Source organism: Canis lupus, chromosome 12 (assembly GCF_048164855.1).
Source record: "Canis lupus baileyi chromosome 12, mCanLup2.hap1, whole genome shotgun sequence".
Taxonomy (NCBI): domain Eukaryota; kingdom Metazoa; phylum Chordata; class Mammalia; order Carnivora; family Canidae; genus Canis; species Canis lupus.
The window spans coordinates 20461531-20476117 of NC_132849.1; the positions used below are offsets into that span (position 1 = coordinate 20461531).

A 14587-nucleotide genomic window follows, 5' to 3' on the forward strand; every position below is an offset into this window, starting at 1 on the left:
CTGAGCAGTATAAAGCTTCTTTTACTCCTGCCTGGTGTAGATTACAACCACATCCTTGAAGGTTACCCATGTCTGGAACTGGACAATTAGCAACTCAGCTTCCATTCCCTCTTCTTTCTTGATGGTGATTTCTTGAGTAAGTGGAGAGACCTGAGAATGCTCTACTTCTTTACTGAGTCTGGTTCAATTTGGCATGGCCTGACCCCACGGTACCTTTACCTTGACCTGACTCATATACACCAGGGCCGAGCTTTGTAGCCTTTTCCATACCCCGCCCCTCACTCTCAGGCACCCATGCCCAGTATTGCCACTTGCATAGGAATGTGTTTAAAAAAAAAAAAGACTGAACAGTCTAACAAAGATTTGTTATAAAATAAGGACTATGCTCCCACACACAGATCATGTTAAAAAAAAATACTATTTCAGAACCCAGGCCTACTTCTTTATATCTATTCACAGAGTAAGGTAAGACTAAGCTCTGTCCTGATGATTTCAAACTTTTGTCTATATTTTAGTTTATTTATTACAAAAAATAAGATATTGAAATATAAAGATAAGAAACTTGGTTTGGCCAGGACAGTGTTTTTTAAAGCAATTAGAACTTCAGGGACGCCTTGGTGGCTTAGCGGTTTGGTGCCTGCCTTTGGCCCAGGGCATGATCCTGGAGTCTTAGGATTGAGTCCTACATCAGGCTCCCTGCATGGAGCCTACTTCTCCCTCTGTGTTTCTGACTCTCTGTGTGTGTCTCTCATGAACAAATAAATAAGATATTTTAAAAAATATTTAAAGCAATAGAACTTTTTTTTTTTTTTTTTTTTTTTTTTTTTTTTTTTATGATAGTCACAGAGAGAGAGAGAGGCAGAGACACAGGCAGAGGGAGAAGCAGGCTCCATGCACCGGGAGCCCGACGTGGGATTCGATCCCGGGTCTACCAGGATCGCGCCTCGGGCCAAAGGCAGGCGCCAAACCACTGCGCCACCCAGGGATCCCAAAGCAATAGAACTTTAATGTGTTTGGTAGATCTTTATTGTCCAGTTCCTGTGGTTTTATAACTACCAAGCCACTTTTCAAAAGTTTTCGTAAGTGTGGAATATGCTTCCATTAGACTGTAAAGCATTTTGTTTTTTTCCTGCTCATCTTGGTCTAATTAACTTAATTTCATTGACTTAATGATAAATGCCATGTTTTTCAGAACATCCAGGATGGTTCAGATCTCCTCAGACTTTAATATGACAGAAGACAAGAGAGGGGCACCTGGGTGGCTCAGTGGTTGAGCATCTACCTTTGGCTCAGGTCATGATCCTGGAGTCCTGGGATTGAGTCCTCCCCATAGGGAGCCTGCCTCTCCCTCTGCCTTTCTCTGTGTCACTCATGAATAAATAAATAAAATCTTTGGAAAAAAAAGAACAGAAGACAAGAGAGTTAACATAACTGTAGTGCAAAACCATAAATTTCTACTGTTTTCCTTCCCACTGTATGAATGGTTTCTGTACATATTTTCTGATAGAGTTAGGAAAGGATCTATTAACCAGCCCAGTGGCTATGCACATCAGGCTGTATTCATCTGTTCTAGTAAAAATTCCGCATCTTGGAATTGGAGTTATATCTTGGTCAAGTTTGTGGTAGTTTACTGTCATCTTTCAAGACCCGTATAGATTTTGTAGAGGCCAGAATGGTGAATTAAAAGGAAATATGATGGAGGTTACGACCCCTGGATCCTTTAGATCTTTAAGTTTCACACTAATACCTGCTATTCCCCCTGTTAGCAGATATTGTTTTTGATATACTATCTTGAAAGAACAAGGAGAAGGGTAATAGCTAGGACTTCCACTTGACCTTCCCTTCTCTAGTACTTTTATCTTAAAGGACAATGAGCTAACCTGGGAGTTCTGCTATCTACAAATATGTTCTTTTCAGTTGTACTATTAGAGACCAGTAAATGACCACTGGCTGGATACACAGACCCAGTGGATCCACATGAAGCCAACTTGAGCTAGAACTCTATTACCTAGCTTCCATATACCCACACTCTAGTTGGGTGTTGGGGGTGCATAATCTTTTGAGTCCTTAGGTATCAATGTCAGTTCATACTCTTTGTCTAAAATTTCTCAAAATGCCTAGTTTTTCCCTTTCTATACTGCATGATGGACTGATCCTCACCTGATCCCATTGGGAGAGTTGAGGTTTTGAATGGTTCCTCAGAGTTGTTCTATTTGAGATAAAAGGATAAGACCTTTGGACCCCAGAATGGACCACTCACTGGATGTGGTCTTCTCCTGGGGAGAAGGCATAACTGTGGCAAGGCATCTTCCTTCAGTCAAAAGCAGTTTTCAGAGAGGGACTTAGATGTAAGTCAACAATAGACATCTCTCCTGGTATCTGGAGAAATTGAGTGTTTTGGTCCTGAAAAGGGAATCTAGGCAGCATACCCAGCATCCACTCTAAAAATCACAGCCCAATTGTGATAGCAGAATGTTATGAAGTATAAGAAATAAGGTAGATGAGAAGGCCAAATATCAAAATGTTCAAATGTAGCTCCTGTGGTATCACCATAACATCATTGACTGCAGCATTCATCCATCCATCCATCCATCCATCCATCCATCCATCCATCCATCCAGTAACTCTATACCGAATACTACACATTGTGAGCAAGGTTTGGGATCTTAGTATTCTTTGGATCCTGTTTCAGGAACTCTGAGAAGTTCTTACATCATGAATAAAATGAAACATATTCAGGTAAACTAGTTTAACCTCAGTCATTAGCCTACTAAGTGGAAACGTGACCATTGGAACATAACTGTGCCTCCAGAGACTTCGTGCCCTTCTACTAAACCTGCAGGTCTTTATAGAGAATATTAACCATTGATTTATCGCCTAAAAAGTGGAGGAATGGAGTACATTGGATCTGTGATAATGAGATGGTTCAAGCCAGTGAGGGACATTTAAATGAATATAAATGATTATTTTTAAGAAATGAGAGAAATGTGCAACTTGCTCTTATAGCTGTGTCTATTTTAATATGTATCTGCAAATAGATTTTGGATGTTGAATGGTTATACCTGACCTGCTGTCTTATTCTTCAATGTGTCATACTTATTAATATAAAGCTTATGCTAGATACAGCAAAGGCAGATGGGAATTGCTTGTCACTCATATGCTGGCCCTTCTTCATAAACATTAATGCCTTGTGGTACATAAAACTTTGTTTTAGTGGCTGAGAATACATATTGGAAACAACATTAATAGCCTCCTAGATGTTGAAGTGAAATGACTTTGCAGTATCATTTGAGGAAAACCACTCAACATTAGTTTGGATTAATTGTTGCAAGTATCTCCTTTAAGACTGTTTAGGGGAAAAAGTATATATATGGAGATCCTTAACATAATGAGAGGGCATATGCTACCTAATGCTAAAATGTAATTTCGTGCATTGTACTGCAGAGAACACTGATAGCAGTCCAAGGATAATTCTAGATGTTACCTTCAAGTGAGCCTGATGCATTTAATTATTAAGGTAGTTTTGACATACCCATTGCCAGAACCAAATAGCCCAGTGATTCTGCATCCAATTTCTGTAAATCGTTGAGGTTCCTATATGAGTGCCTCTATAAAGAGTAAAAAAAAAAAGGCTTTTTTCCTTAGTGTCCATTCCTTTGTGAATCTTAGTTTTGAATGCAAATTTGACTGCAAGTGACAAAGTTCTTTAATCCATAGAGGTGACAAAAAAGAAAAAAAAAAACTGTTCCTATCTCTTTTCTTCCTTTTTTAGCAAATCTACTTTTGCCTTTTTAAAAGTAAAATGTGAAAACTGTTGCATAAGAGCATGCATTGGAGTAGAGAGTAGCTGCAAAAACACCTAGCAACCTGCACTCTTGGCCTCTCCCTCTGAATGGAGAAGTATTCAGTGCCAGGAGGGAAAGATGACAGTGGGAGTGGCATCACACTAAACAATGGAAGAGATTTTTACTTCAAAATCTCCCATTCATGTTGGAAGTTTCAATAATTAATATGGGTTTATTACTGTAATTTATCCTATAATTAAAGGAAGCAGTCACCTCATTGAAGTAAGTTGTGTTTTAGCATTTCAACTGTTTTATTTTATTTGAATTGTTCCTGAATACATACTTTTATTCTCAAATACTATTGAAATATTTCTTTTCAAGTAAGAAACAGATTAATATCAAACCGTTTTCTCTATCACGGATAAAATTCTCACTAAAGCATCGACTTTCTTATTCCTAGTTCTGTGTCATTTTCACTTGGCAACAGTATTTCACATTAGGTTTTGCCAAGGTCAACTAATACAATAATTACTCAGAAGAAAAGAGAAAATCTCATACTTTAAATACAACTCACCCTGTTATCCACTGACCTTGGATTAAGAAAAGAGTCCATGCAGCTCCTGTCAAAGACAGAACTTAGTAAGTAAACAGATGTGAAAAATGTAAATATTTCATTGGCAGTTTTCTGAATTTAATTTCTCTTTGAAATTTAAGAAATTCATTTTCTCAGACACATTTTTGATTCTATAAATCATTGCCCATTACAATGTTTGCAAAGATCTCTTTTTAAAATCTAATTATTAAAACACATTAGCCTCAAGTTTCAAAGAGAATAGGCTAGAGCCCTTTCTTGTATTTTAATTTAGCATTACTTTCTTTTTCTGATTAAGTAGTGCATTGTCCTTTATATAAATAGAAGATCCTACTGACTCATCATTCATAGAACAGGTTTGAGGAGTTATTTTTCTAGCAGTAATGATAGGTGCTATGGTCTGAATATCTGTGACCTGCCAAAATTCACATATTAAAATATTCTAGTCCCTGAAGTGAAGGTATTAGAAGGTGAAGTCTTTGGAAGGTGATTGGGTCATGAGTGCAGAGTCCCTATGAATGGATTAACACCTTTATAAAAAGAGGTCCCAGAAAGCTGGCTCACAGTTTCATCATGTGAGGACCCAGGGAGAAGTCAGCAGTTTGCAGCCTGCAAGAGGGTCCTTACCAGCCCTTTGGCACCCTGCTGGCAACGTGATCTTGGACATCCAGGCTCCAGAAACGTAAGAAATGAAATTCTGTTGTTTATAAGCTACCCATAGTATTTTCTTAGAGCAGCCTGAACAAACTAAGACAATAGATTTATATTGAACTGGGCTGATTCTTTCCTTTAATGTGTCCTACCCCCATTGATAGGGTTTTATGTATTTGTTTAGGAACTGCACAGGGCTATAGATGAGCCCATGGCTGACAATCAGAGATTTTCTTCCATATAATTCTATCTGGTTCATAGAAGACTTGTAGAGGCAACTTGTACCGACCCCAACTAGCACTTTTATTCACTCTATCTGAAAAAGAGAAAACATGGCTGCCTTTTTTGGTCTAGGACACCTTCAAGCATACATACGTGATAATGATGGCTTCTTGTTGTGCTTGAATTGGAACCAATCCACTGGCAAATCCCTTGTGATGTTGCTATGCTCAAACTGGGCAATCAAATGATGTGTGATGAGTATGTGTTTGACGATCTCTAGTGCTCAGAAATGCAGCCTGTGATATCCTACTTACTTGCCAAGGGAAGCCAAGTATTAATATCCCTTGTTTGCTTACATGTAAAAACTAGTGCAATGAAATGAGATTTGAAGTGAGGCAAACCTAGCTTTAAATAATGACTCCCCTAATTCTGTTAATTATGGAACCTCTGTATGAGTTTCAGCCTTTAGATCTGGAAGCTGAGGATTATGCCTATCTCATAGGTTGATTTTAAGGACTAAGTGACAAAGCATTGTTGGGAAATGTTCATTTGTGTTGGAGGCAGTCAGTAAAAGTTTTCTTGACTTACCCAGGTTTTAAGTATATGAGATAAAATCAGAAGGACCTTCATGAGTCACAAATTTAGCAATCTCTATCTTCTGGGTTAAGTCATCCTATATGGATGCAATCTATCTGATTCTTAAGGATCTTAGGGATGAGGATGCCTGGAAGGCTCAGCAGTTGAGTGTCTGCCTTCAGCTCAGGTCCTGATCCCGGGACTCTGGATCAAGTTCCACATCGGGCTCCTTGTGGGGAGCCTGCTTCTCCCTCTGCCTATGTCTCTGCCTCTTTCTCTCTGTGTGTGTGTCTCTCATGATAATAAATAAAACCTTTTAAAAGAAAAGGATCTTCAGAGATGGAAACTCTACAGCCTTTTTTGTCAGACTATTCTAGAACCTAATAGCACTCAATAGTCTGGGAACTCTTCCTCATATCGCACCTAAATTGCTGCTGTTGAAATTGAAGCTAATTTTTCCTTGCCCTGTCCTGGGTGGAAGTAGAGTAGGTCATTTTTATGTTGATTATGCTAATGGTAATCCTGGATACATAAATTTAAATGTTGACTGAATTTGTCTTGAGTTTTCTTTTCTTCATAACCTAAGATCTTTGCCTGTTTAAAGAGGTCAGGGTCTCAGGTATCCCTCTTAGTTTATCTTCTTGTTATGTATTGTCCTTGGTGATTATCAGTGAGAAGCACTTTGTTTCAGAAACCAGGAATAGAATGTGATATGTGAGCTCTGAATGTTGGAATTTAAGCCAGTATCTATGAGAGATGTCTTGGAGAAACTAGTACTAATGCATATTTGAACATTAAATGTAATTCACTTTTAAGGTTACATTAATTTATAAAAATGACCTATGGTTATAATTTGCCTGTTTATTTTAAAATTCATTGCTTTTCTAATGGTTTAATTTGCATTCTGTTACCTAAATTTGAGCCACTTACTCCCGTGGTACGGCAGACTGTTATGGAACATTTTAAGCCCCTGGAAAATCATGTTAAGTTCTTTAGTTCTAGCTGGGTTTTTTTTTGTTTTGTTTTTTTTTGTTTTTTTTTTTTTTTGTCTTCAAACAATGGCTTTGCTTATGGTAGCGTATTCCATATGAAGTAGTGTGTATAATTTCTTTCTTTTTACCCGAGGTTCAAAGGTATAGATTAACTGTCTGCTTTGTGTCTGTGTCAACATAGGATTGGCTTCCTCAAATGTCATTCATACCTATTATGTTTTATCTTACTACTGTGATACTAAACCTAATTAAGCGAAAACTTTAAGTTTAGTAGAATTACCTGTTTAGCTGTGCATAGAATTTTCCAAAAAAAAAAAAAAAAAAGAATTTTCCTGGTCAGGTTTGGGCTTGATTTTGTTTTGTTTTAAAATGTGATGCTCACTTCACAGCATTGCACATAATCTCCAGAGTGTTTATGTATCTGGCTATACACATATATAAACATTCACACAGAAGCATTCCCACATTTCAGATCACGATATAGTGATTAGCATCTTCCAGCTCTGTATAGGTTTTCTCAAGAAAGTTAGGTAATATTCTTGGTATGTTTCGGTAGTTTCCTAAGCTAGTAAAAGCATAGTTCACAGTTAAACATGCACATAAATTGTTGCCATCTAACCACTAGACATGGTATTACTATGCAGACTGATTTAGCAATATAGTGATGGAAATTGATTAGATGTCCTATTATTATTAACTTAACCAGTTATCATTTTATACTGATAATGTCATCTTAGTGAGCTTTTTCTCATCAGATAAAGCTCCTAATAGGTACCAGAATCCAGGTATTATTTACCTATTAGTTATCTATCTGTGTTCATTAATTAAACATTTATGGTATATGGTAGGTTCTGTGAGGATTCATGGAAAGATGCATTATTCAAATAGTCACTGATATGTAATAAACAGGAAAGATATCAAATTAAGGTAGAAGGCACTCCATTCCACATAGCTCAGAGTAATAGGAAGAACTCATTTCCTGTTTGGGGAATTGGTGTAGTTCAGACATAGAAGATGACAACGACTTGGGCATAAGAAAATAAGATTGTATCAGGAGACATGCTAGCCAGAGGGCAAACTATAAGCCAAAATTTATGACAAAAAGATGCAGAGTTTTTGTGGAAAATTTGGGAACTGTTCATTTTGATTGGAACCTGGGTAATGGGGATAAATAAGGGTACAGCCTGACAGTGGAGGCTTTGAATGCCAAGATAAGGAGAAAATTAGTTTCAATTGTAGATCCTTTATTTAGCAAGTTAGAAGCATTGAATAGATGCCTATGTCCATCACCCCCACTCTTATAGTCTCCTCCCAGCTATGTGTCTCTTGCCAACTTTAGATTATTTGCTTCTCAAAGGTTTAATCCTTGGTTTTCATTGGACTATACTGTAGATGCTGAAATGAATTGTTTTAAAATATTTATTTATTCATGAGAGAGAGAGAGAGGCAGAGATACAGGCAGACAGAGAAGCAGGCCCCATTCAGGGAGCCCAACATGGGACTCGATCCCCGGGTCTCCAGGATCAGGCCCTGGGCTGAAGGTGGTGCTAAACCGCTGGGCCATCCGGGCTGCCCCTGAAATGGATTTTGATGAATGAATGATGAATAATTAAGATTGAACTTTGTAGGTAGTAGAGAGGTAGTTCATATTTGAGGGTAGTACTTGGTAAGCTAAACTTTGGGAAATTATACTTGGCATTATAGGGTGAGAAGAAACATTGAAAAGAGCTGATCTTGAAGTTAGACTGTCAGAGACTGTTTCCCTAGCATATGCCATTGGTTTCTAGGTCTGACCACTGGAAACTTGTCAATCTAACTGACTTCTTGGCCTTACTCTGGAGATTATGATTTGGAAGGTGTGAGTTGGTGCCAGCAATCTGGATTTAGCTTGTGATATTTTGCTAGGAACCACTGATGTAAGTGAGATACCGTGAGGGCCTGGCCTCAGGGGAGGCATTCAGGAAATGTTACAGAGATGTAGTTGAGTAAACTTGGGAACAAATTCTTTCCTTAATAGTAAGGAAGAATCAAAGCTGACACCAGGCTTTCAAGCCTGATGCTGAGAGAATGGAGATGCCATCATGACATAGTGATGTTTAATAGTTGCTGACAGAGATGATTAATTGCACTTTGGATAGGGGGTGGGTAGGAGGACATGCAACATCCCAGTCCAGCAGAGGATTCCAAGATCATTTGGAGAGAGAGCAGCACAGAACGGAGTATAAAGAGTTTAAGGTTGATTACTACAAAACGCAATATAATTGCGTTGTGATGATGATGAAAAAATAATACTAATCATGGAAAAAATAGTATTTCTGTGTAAGGCCACTGTTAAGAAATTTAAATACCATATTTCATGTCATTCTTACAAAAACCTTGGGAGATCTCCAATTTACAGGAAAATAAGAAGTGAGACTCTGAGATGTTAGTTGCCTGTGATCAAACAACTATTGAATGTGTGATATGTATGTTTTGATGACTTCTGTCTGTCTCACCATTTCAAGAAAACCTTTGTGCCTTGGGACAAGACAGTAGATAAAGATCAGCTAAAGAATTTTTTTTACTTTGTTGAAAGAGAAAATGACAACTTGGAGAAAGTGGCATTTCTAACAGTATCAAATGTTTCAGAGAAGTAAATTTGTATCAGAACCTGGGAAAAAATCCTGGCTTTGGCAATTTGGAGGTCATTAGCAAACTGAGGTTGGAATTTCAGTGAAATGGAGATGAAAGAGACAAATTACAAGTTTAGAAGTGAATCCTCAGAGACCGTGAAAGGTTGAATGTAGCAGCTCTATTAGCAGGTTGATAGTTATGGAAAAGTATGAAGAGGGACCCATTGTGAACGTTCAGGGTGAAAATGTCTATACACTTTTAAAAACATAGAAATAGACTTGGAAGAATCTGGCTGTTACATAACTGTAAAAGTATCATCAAACTTGGTTTTAATTCAGGTTGCTGGCTTCTAAAGTAGGAAAAACAATGGGAAAATGTGGCAAGTGTGGATGGTTGGATGAATAATAATGTGACTTTGTCTCTTTTACACTCTTGCTATTAGGAAGAAAAAGAGGATGGATATTGGAAAGGCAAAACACGATAGATCTCATAAGCCTCCCAATTCAAGAGAATAGTGTGTGAATATGGTAGAAAAAGAATAGTAAGCACAAAATGATCAGAGTCACAGACAGAAGCTGAACTGTGACTACATCTCAGAAGCGCCTTAACTAGGAAGAAGTGCTCACGGTGAGCTATTTACTCAACCTCAGGGCTGGACATTCATGGAGAAGCATCCCAAATTTCACCGCCTTGTATTGTGTTCCAAATTTTCATTATTTTAATACTTCTTTTTCATTTTTTATTGAGATCTAAATAACATACCATAAAATTCACCATTTAAGGGTTCCTGGCTGGCTCAGTCAGAAGAGCATGGGACTCTTGATCTCAGAGTTGTGAGATCAAACCCCAAACTGGGTGTAGACATGACTTAAAATTTTTTTAAATAATAAAAAATAAAATAAAATAAATGAAACTCATTTTATTTATTTTAAATAATAAATTCAAATACTGTTCATTTAAGTACAGCATAGTAGTCTTTAGAGTATTTGCAAAGTTGTGGAACCATACCACTAAATAAATTCAGAAGATTTTTCTAAATCCCCATTGTCATAAATAGTTACTCCCCATTCTATGTAGTGTTTCTACAGACTTGCCTGTTCTGTTCATATTATATAATTATACAATACTTGAGATTTGTGTCTGATTTCTTCCCCTTACTATAGTGTTTCCAAGACTTACCCATGTTGTAACATTTATTAGCACTTCGTTTTTTTTATGGTTTATTAATACTCTATTATATGGACATACCACACTTTATTTATCCATTTGTCAGCTGATGGACATTTGGGGTGTTTCCACGTCTTGGTTATTGTGAATGCTGTTTATGGACATTAGTGTGTGTGTGTTTTGTAAACATATGCTTTCATTTTTCTTGGGTATATAACTAAGAGTGGAATTTTGGTCATACGGTAATTTTCTGTTTAATTTTTTTAACTGCCAAACTGTTTTCTCTTTCTTTCTTTCTTTCTTTCTTTCTTTCTTTCTTTCTTTCTTTCTTTCTTTCTTTCTTTCTTCTTTCTTTCTTTCTTTCTTCTTTCTTTCTTTCTTTCTTTCTTTCTCTTTCTTTCTTCTTTCTTTCTTTCTTTCTTTCTTTCTTTCTTTCTTTCTTTCTTCTTCTTTTTCTTTCTTCTTTTCTTTCTTTCTTTCTTCTTTTCTTTCTTTCTTTCTTTCTTTCTTTCTTTCTTTCTTTCTTTCTTCTTTCTTTCTTTCTCTTTCTTTCTTTCTTTCTTTCTTTCTTCTTCTTTTTCTTTCTTTTCTTTCTTTCTTTCTTCTTCTTTTTCTTTCTTTTCTTTCTTTCTTTTCTTTCTTTCTTTCTTTCTTTCTTTCTTTCTTTCTTTCTTTCTTTCTTTCTTTCTTTCTTTCTTTCTTTCTTTTCTTTCTTCTTTTTGCCAAACTGTTTTCTAAAGTGAGTATCATTTTATATTCCCTCTGCCAGCATATGAAGGTTCCAATTCTCAAATCCTTGCTAACACCTGTTATTTTCTATCTTTGTGACTGTAGCCATCCCAATTGGTGTGAAGAGATACCTTACAGTGATACTGAGTATCTTGTACTTTTCATATACTTATTAGCTATTGTGTGCTTTCTTTAAAGAAATGTCTATTCAAATCTTTGCCCATTTTAAACCAAGTTTTGTTTTTTTGTTATTGATTCATAATTATTCTTTATTGTCAGTATTAGAGCGTTATCAGATATATGCTCTGCAAATCTTTCCTACCATTCTGTGGACTGTGTTCACTTTTTAAAGGTGTCTTTTGAAGGACTTTTTTTTTTCTAATTTTGCTGAAGTCAAATTTATCTCTTTTTACTTTGAGTTGCTTGCCCTTTTGCTGCCATAACTGAGGAGCAATTGCCTTATTCAAAATCACAAAGATTTATGTCTATACTTCCTTCTAAGAGTTTTATAGTTTTAACTTTTATATTTAGGTCTTTGATCCATTTTTAGTTAGTTTTTATATGTGGTGTGAGTTAGGGGTTCAACTGCATACTTTTGCATATGGATATCCAGTTGTTTTAGTATTATTTTTCTTCTAAAGTCAATTGACCACAAGTATAAGGGTTATTTCTGGACTCTTCATCATCTATATATTTATCCTTATGCCATTACTAACTCTTTTGATTACAGTAACTTTGTAATAGCTTTGAAATAATATTACTTTTTAATATTAACTACACATTTATGATTCCTGATTTAAAGTTTGTGTTTTTAAAAAGTATTATAATTAGGAAGACTCATTTGCTAGTTCTCTTCTTGGTCACCCAGGCTGAAAAGTTAACTTTTTAGCCTCTGGCTAAAAACTTGATACAGGACTTTGCAGCCCTTAAGTTCTGTGAGTGGAGACAAAGGAAAAGCACCTAAGTGGAGACTGTCAGTCTAAACAAAAATTGATGGTTATGGTCAGAGGAATTCTAGAAAAAAAATAAAACATTAGTCAATATTTCAGGTCTACAGTTTGAATATGATTTATTTCTAATTGTACTGTAAAATTTAGTTTAACCATGGCATTTATGGATTTCCTTTTAGAAACACATATATAGCATTAAAAGAAAAGCTCTATGTGTGTATATACATTATTTATACATGTATGCTACAGTCATGCACTTATGCATATGTGAAGCTTTGGGTATATATACATATACATATACACACACACATACACACAAACACACACTACACTCATGTACTTATGCATATGTGAGACTCACTGCTTGAGTACCATGATATCACTTTCCTTTTTATTAATTTAAAAAGTGAATAAATAAACTGGAATTATATGTTAAAGAAACTGGGATCCTTGTTTGATGCTAAAATTGCATTGTTCCTGTGTGTATGACAGAGAAAGAGGGAATGAGAATACTAATGAACTTATTTTCTAAGTCATTGCTCTCTTCTAATATATGAATGTGAATAACAAAAATATACAAATGACTTATGCACTCATGTACCAAGAATGTGCTTATTCATGGTGTAGTATACTGGATATGATGGTGAAAGTGCAAATCCAGCTGACTTGATCAGGTATGCAATTCATTATATTTTACATATACTGTTTTGTTACATCTGGGGGAAGACATATAATAATAAGGATCGATACATTCTTTCCTTCTGCCAATGTTGTTTTCTCTTCTAAGTGTCATACATATACACACACATATTTGTATGAAAAATATATTCATTATTCTTGTATAATTTATGGTGGGGTTCAAAGTTGTTTGGTCTGAATGGAAACCCATTCAGACCAAAGTTGTTTGGTCTGAATGGCATATTTAGGTAATAATATGCCCGTTGTCTCCTTAACACAAAAACTGATTTTTTTTAAAGTTGTGTTGTACATGTAGTCATCAAGACCATACACTATAGTTAATAGGTTCAGTTTCAAATGTATTATAGTGCTCAGGTTACATCCTTTTTTCTCAATCATTGTTGGTCTCCAGTGGATTGTAGTCTATAAATCCTTGAATAAGAGGTAGGGCACGGTTCATATTTGGTCAAAATGATCTTATTTTACTCTATGAGGAAAATAGGCATATAAAATTCGGTACTAATGATGCAAATAGTATAGTTTATGAATTTCTCTTGTAAAACCCTGTGCAAAATGTGGACAAGCCTTTGAATCACATATTGTTCTTAAGCCAACTCATAATTATGCTATGTGGAACTCAGCAAGTATACTGACGCAACATGTACTTAGTTTTCATTAATTTGGAAACAGTGTGATTTGCTAAATTATACATTGGTAATGCAGAGTAATCGTATGAGATGCAATCACAGGCTAGACTGAATGGCATGTTTCTGGTCCGAGATTACAGTGTTTTCGATCTTGGGCATGGTCAGTGCTCTTTTCCCACCTCATAATGGAGGCTAGCTCCAAGAGGCCTTTCCCACCTCATAATGGAGGCCAGCTCCAAGAGGCCTTTCCAAGAGGCCTACTCTGGGCAGAATGCACCAATGGGAATGGTGCAAGAAGCATTTCTTTCCCTCTACCCTAGTTTGGCTCTGCCACATGTAGACTTATGTATGTATCACCTACTTGTATCATTATTCAAAATAGGAATGCAACTACTATTGTTATAGGGAGGTGATAAGTGAGTGCTAAGCCAACGTTATGAAAAAATGTCCTATTAAATTTCATTTTATTGATTTTATTGTGTAATCATGAATATCTAATAGTTCTTTAAAAATATCAGTGGGAAACTCAGGTCCCAACTCTGTGTGCTACTTAATATTACATAATTAGCTTAGTGGAAGACAGTCTTCAAAGGGTGAACTAACAATAGTTAGTCACTGATAATAGACACATTTTAATAGAAGTTCTTCAGGAAACAATATTGTAATCTGGGAGAGGTGAATATGACTGAATTTTCTTTTTAAATGGAGGAGTATACACATTCTTAGCTTATTTTAGAAACCCTACCCTGTGGACCATGCATGTTTACATTGATTTTCATGGGACAAAAGTGAAATTGATTTATGCCTCACTATAGTAGTCTATAACACCTCTGCATTGCACATTTATGTCTTTTAAAATGGTGAGCTCACACTTTTTTCTCAAGTGTGCCTAAAGTCGTCTTAATATGGGGCGCAAAAAGTAGGAAGAATGGTTTGTCGCTGCTTCTCTGTTCCTTAGAACAAATCCTGGAATTTTTTTTCTTTT

At 36.1% G+C, this 14587-nt stretch overlaps 1 protein-coding gene across 3 annotated transcripts in view; it reads left to right on the forward strand.

Annotated features, from left to right (window-relative positions):
* CTNNA2 (catenin alpha 2) overlaps positions 1 to 14587 on the forward strand; it is a 1079777-nt gene that overhangs the window by 37334 nt on the left and 1027856 nt on the right. The window contains exon 1 of one of the 3 annotated variants that reach the window (XM_072769993.1): positions 4915 to 5059. The exons of the other annotated variants lie outside the window; for them this stretch is intronic. The gene's annotated coding sequence lies outside the window, so the exon portion shown is untranslated. Of the gene's footprint in view, positions 1 to 4914; positions 5060 to 14587 lie in introns of those variants that run through there. 3 annotated transcript variants of the gene reach the window in all.